This window comes from Urocitellus parryii, chromosome 8 (genome assembly GCF_045843805.1).
Source record: "Urocitellus parryii isolate mUroPar1 chromosome 8, mUroPar1.hap1, whole genome shotgun sequence".
Classification (NCBI taxonomy): Eukaryota; Metazoa; Chordata; class Mammalia; order Rodentia; family Sciuridae; genus Urocitellus; species Urocitellus parryii.
This window is the reverse complement of record NC_135538.1, coordinates 7,715,154-7,721,159: the sequence shown is the minus strand read 5'-3', so window position 1 is coordinate 7,721,159 and position 6,006 is coordinate 7,715,154. Positions and strand designations below refer to the sequence as shown.

Here is a 6,006-nt window from a genome sequence, read left to right as displayed (position 1 = left end):
GACAGGCTGATAGTCATCTTTGCGTCTCCAACAATTCACATTCCTTTCTAAGAAGAAAACGTTTTCCTCTGACTAATCAGGAGCACAAGGTTTGAAAAGAAGACCTAAGGGAGAGACAGTGGGGAGTGGTGTTGAAGACATTAGTGCAAACAGTTTAAGATATCACCTCTCAAAGACAGTCCTGGGTATCATGGTGCAAGGAAGGGCTTGGGGTCGGGCTCTGCGGGTCCCGTCCCAGCTGGGCCTTCCATGCTCCGGAACCTTACTAAACCTCTGGGAGCCCCACTTCCTTGAGTAACAGTGTTGATTCCTAAGGTTGTTAAGAGATGAAATGAGACAATGTGTGTAAAACGTGGGGCTTGGTGCCTGGAAGAGAGTAAGTGTCCTAAAAGGATAGCTGTCACGAAGCCACAGTGGCCAGGTGGATGGTGGGGACTGCGCGTCTCGTTGCTATTACTAATTCCCAGGAGGAACAAAGGAACTGATTTTTATCTTAGGTGAGCTGCAGTGGGAAAGCAGAGAGGTGTTTTCAGAACATGTTACCTTTTCCCACGGAGACAGCTTCCGACCCTCCAGAGTGTCCTCAGGACCTCGAGGTCGGAGAGGAAGGGGCAGCGTTCCCACCTGAAGGTGGCTCTGGCTTTTCCTCAAAGACATTCAGCAGCGCTTCTTTCAGGGACTTTCTACTTTTCTTTCTCCTGAGACCACCCACCACGAAATAGACAATTGGATTCACACTGCAATTGATGGTGGACAGCAGGTGCAGATAGGGGAAGAACTTCCACACAGACTCGCCGCTGGGGTTGGAGTAGTAGACGACGATGAACAGGACCTTCATGGGCATGGCAAGACCAGGAACAAGACCACGGTGGCCATGACGATCACACAGACCTTGGCTGGTTGACGGGACTTGAGGTGGCAGCAGACCTGGACGGAGAGGATCAAGTTGGAGAAGATCATGAGAGCAACGAAGACAAGGAAGGTCAAGACCCAGGAGAAAGCGTCCACGTATCGGCACTCTGGGAATCTCGGCTCCGCTGCCAGAAGGCAGAAGAAGTTTTCCAGCCCCGATGCCAGCACCGAAAGAGCTCACAGCAGCGCGCAGGCCACGGCCGACGGGTGCCTCGGGCGGCGGCACTGGTGCCAGATTGGGTAGAGCACCGAGAGGCAGCGCTCCACGCTGATGGCAGTGAGCAGGTGCAGACCCGTGTTGTAGCCGAAGATCATGAGGAGGAGGACGTAGCTCAGCCAGGTGTCATCGTGCAGGTGGAGGCTGTCCACCAGCTGGAAGATGGACGAGCAGAGAAGGACCATCAAGTCGGCAATGGCCAGATGCAGAAGGTAGACGGTGAACGGCTTCCTATCAGGAGTCCGTTCCCAGTGACTCCGGGGACACAGATGAGCAGGGAAAAGTAGACATGGCCGTGCTCTCTTTCAGCCTCTGACAGGGGCTCCCTCACCTGCTCTGATGACCAGGTTGTTCCATCCAGGGAGGCGTTTCTGGGAATCAGTGTGGGTTCCGAAGGATTCGGGGTCACTGCCCATGGCTCCATTCTTGGGGATCGCTGGTTTCCTCCTGCACACCTGTGGTCAGAAATGGAAGATGGAGCTGATGGTGTCGTTTGCTGTGCATCCCACAGTGAGTTGGTTTTTGATCCTCCCTCACAGTGGTGTGGGAGGAAGTGTGCTGCTGTGTTTCCCATCTTCTTCCCCGGTTCCTCTCCCCTTCTGTGCTCCGCCCAGGCAGATTCCACTGTGATCTCCAGGTTTCCTCCACTGAACCCAAGGCTGGGCTTCTAACCTCACCTCCAGCCATTGCCTCCAACCAGGATTCTTTCTCTCTGGCCCTGTGGAAAAACCCACTGTGTTCCTAATTTGTCCCCTGCCTTCCTGAAAGAGATTTCTAAGGGTTCTTACCAAAAATAGAGGACAGAGCTAGGAGAAAGGATCCAAAATAAAAAAGGATAAAAAACGTACCAATGATCAAAAGCCCATGCACAAGGAAGTAAGCGCTCACGGTTGTGTCTAGAAACTTCTGCCCCATCTCTCTCTTGAGATACTCTTCCTTTCCCATGCCTTGGCTTTTGTTTATAATATCCACATAACCCCCCAACAGTTTCTATGCACCAGTAAACACAATTAACAGCTGTTTGTGTCTTTCTCTCCTGTACATTGAGGGTCATCCTCTTGGGCTTAGCTGACAGGACGATCCAGCAGCCAATAGGAGAGACAGGGGGAGAGGGAGGGAGGAAGAAAAGAGGCTCGCTCTGTTGAACTGGGGTTCGGGGGACAAGGGCTACCTAGGGTGGGCGGGCATGCAGGATTGTGAAGTCAGGGCCCAGGACTGCCTGGTCCACACTTCTCTGTCCTTACCTGGTGTCCTGGTTGCCTGAGGATTCACTCACCCCAACCCACTGAGACATGGGTAGGAACAGGGAAGGGCTTACAGGGCTTTCTAGATTGTTTCTCTGTGGACTCTTGACAGCAAAGGATGAGCTGTCTCATCTTGACAGATGGGACTGTGTTAAGAGTCACTTGTCAGTCTTCCTTGGAAACTTGGAACACATTTTCTAAGACTTGGCTGGATGTCCAGGACAGCCAGTGAACCTTAGCTATAACCAATTGAGATACTATGAAATATGTATTTGGTCTTTTCTCTTTTCCCAGCAGACACTCCTGAAATCCTTGGAATCTCCAAAGTAATGTGTCTTTTTCATGCTAATAAAGTGGCTGGTGGCTGGCAGCTTCAGGATATGGCCGGTCACTGAAAGACCGAGGCAGGATGAGAGGATTGGGACTTTTAGCAGCATCCTGCAACCTTCAGGGAGGGGAGAAGGGTTGAAGGTTATTGATCACCAATGACCAGTGATGTCACCAATCATGCCAATGTAATGCACCTCCATAAAACCTGGGGGGACAGGTCCACAGAGCTTCAGATTGCAGAACACACGGAGCTTCCCAGAGAGGGTATGGAAGTCTGTGTCCCTCTAGACCTCACTCATGTACCTCTCCATCTGCATCCTTTGTAACATCCTTTAAAATAAACCACTAAATGTGAATGTTCCCCTGAGTTCTGTGAGCCACTTGAGCAAATTAATAGAACCCAACGAAGGGACCCTGGTTTATATGTGAGAAGGAAGCACAGGTGAAACTTCCTGGGGTCTGGGACTGGCATCTGAAGATGGGGAGCAGTGGTGGGCACCAGTCCTCAGCTGGTGCCATCTGACACTGTCTCCAGGTGGAGGCTGGAACTGGAGAACTCACTAGGATTGGAGAACACCTGGGCGGTGCCTGCGGCTGCAGAACCGATGGCCTGCTTGCTGGTAGGGAGAATCCCCAGTCCTCTTGGGGTCCCAGCCTTCTGTGCGGCTTGCTGTAAGAACTGAAGGAAAGTGGTTTGCTCTCCCCATTCACAGCTGTGCAAGGGGGAAACAGCCAGGACCTGCCCCCTCTGGCCTCCTCCCACCCTGGGCTGGCTTCACTTGTGCCCCTTCTTGTCTCTGGGTCCAGCAGTGGCTCTGGGGTTTCCCTCTCCACCACCACCAACCACAGTGGCTGGTGAGAATGTCCTTCTACCCCTGCCTTCCCGGGCTCCTCTTCTCCCCAAGCAGCCCCAGGGCCCCAGGGCATTCCTGTGGCTTACCTTGTAAGGCTTCATGGGAAGGGAACGGGCAGGAGAGCCAATTATTGGAAGTCTCAGAAGCACACTGTCCCTCCTGCCCCAGGCAGTCTGTGGCTTGGCCCTTCTCTGAGTCCTTCCTGCTCCTTTTCTACCATCCACATCTTCCCCTCTTACTCTGGCAAACCCAGTCCACCCTGGAAGAGGAGCCTCTGCTTCAACTTCTTTTGCATTTTTCTGAATGCTAAAAGTAATAACTACGTATTTCACAAACTTTGCAAAAAGAAGGAAAAAAAATCAATTTTCCCATTTCACCACCCAAAGATAAATTCTTTTATTTTTAATCGACACATAGTAACTATACATGTTTATGGGGTATGCTGTGGTTTTTCTGTACACATTTAATGTATACAATGTGTAATGATCAGGTCAGGGTCATTGGTTTATCTGTCATCTCAGATATTTATCATTTCTTTGTGTTGGGATTCAAATTCCTACCTATTGTTTTGGGACTGGGGATTGAACCCAGGGGCACTTAACTACTGAGCCACACATCACCAGCCCTTTTTATTTATTTTGAGACAGAGTCTCACTGCATTGCTTACAGCCTTACTAAGTTGCTGAGGCTGGCTTCAAACCTGTGATCCTCCTGCCTCAGCTTCCTGAGCTGTTGGGATTATAGGCATGTGCCACTGTGCCCAGCCCTCTCTACCTATTTAAAAATATTAAATTATTCATTGTCAACCCAAAGATAACTTCCGTTAATTTGTTCACATGTCTTGGAAACTATAGTCTATGTAGTTTTACACCTGCCTTTTTAACTTAATATCATATCATCAACATTTTGTTTCTATTAAAATTTCTTCAAAAATATGACTGCTGATGAATGACTACATGATGATATTTAATCTTTTGTTCATTATTTTTAAAATAATTCCCCTATTAGAAAACATCTCCAGTTAATAAGTCTCCATAATTTCAGTAGAGGGTGTACCCTTGTATATCTGTCTTATATTTCTGATCACTTCTTTGGGATGAATTATTACAAGAACAATTACTCATATGGGATTTTAAGGCTTTGAGACAGAAAAACATAGTAGTCATGACCATGGGCTTTGGGTTCAGAGATTTGGGTTTGACATGCACCTCCAGGTTACTAATTATCTGACCTCAGGCAAATTGTTGGTCTCTTCAAATCTGTTTCCCTGTCTATACAATGGAGATAATGGTGGTACATCCCATGGGTGTTGAGAAGATTGATAATCTCATTCTTTAGAGAGCTCCTACGCTATGTCCCGAACCAGAGCAAATGTTGAATGCATGTCCGTCCCCACTCTGACCATTTTCAAAATAATTTGTTTCCAGAAGCTGCTCAAGAGAGAGCTTGCACAATTCAACCTTTCAGTACTAGGCATCTTCCTAAAACAATACAAAATGGAGAAGGAAAAATCGACCGACATCTACATGTTTTGATTGGCATGCCTAATGATTAGTGAGGTGTGCGTTTTCATAAGCCTGTTATTAATATTTTTTGTTTCTTCCTGGGTATGTCGCTCTGTGTTTCCATTTTTCTTCTCAGGTGGGGGCCGCTGTTCTCACTGCCCTGTAAGAATGCACCAGCTCTTTTGTGCCCTTCCTCCTCTCCACCAGAAGCTCAGGCCCTTGGGCCAGCAGCTTGGCCTCAGAGCTGGTCCCAAAAAGGGGTGAATGTTGAATGTTCCTCACCCAAGCTCAGTTCTCTTTCCTTCTTTCCCATCCACTAAGTCAGCAGCCACAAGGACCCTGCCAGGGGCCCAGAGCAAAAGGAGAGCAGGAAGGGAAGGAAGATCTTACAGGGGATATTTTCCCACCAGGCCAGTATCCCTGAGGGAGCTCCGAGCAGCAGTCTGCCCAGGGCCAGCCAAGGCCCCATCTGGAGGCCCTGCAGCCCTGTGTGGTGGCCAGCGCTGCTTACAGTGCGCCTAGAAAGAAATATGAACAAATAAGGGAACGGTGCTCTATGCATAACACGGCCCACACTGACTTTCTGCCTGGACTCAGTGCATTAGAAAACAAAAATGTCCTTCCTCGAACTTTATGTCTTATTATTCTTGGTGGTGGGAGTGAGCCTGGATTTAAAAGAAAAATAGGGTAAGAGAGTAGAAATAAACCAAGTAAGATTGTGCTTTACATGTGTTGGGTGTTTCCACTGTCTTTTTTCATGTGCTTGTCAGAGGGGTCCTGTGAGGTCAGGGTCATCCCCATTCAACATGGACATTGAGGACTCGGCGCTCCAGGGACCTGCGCCAGCTCTGCAACCTGTTGTCATAGCCTCTCCTGGATGTGGGGGTTTTCTGACTCCACTTCTGCCCCCCCGTGTTTCATGCACCCCATTCTCCCATCTACAT

General features: G+C 49.1%; 1 pseudogene; it reads right to left on the bottom strand.

Annotated features, from left to right (window-relative positions):
* Nucleotides 1-445: 445 nt before the first annotated feature.
* LOC144256731 (mas-related G-protein coupled receptor member H-like) lies at nt 446-3,290 on the bottom strand (annotated as a pseudogene).
* Nucleotides 3,291-6,006: the final 2,716 nt, after the last annotated feature.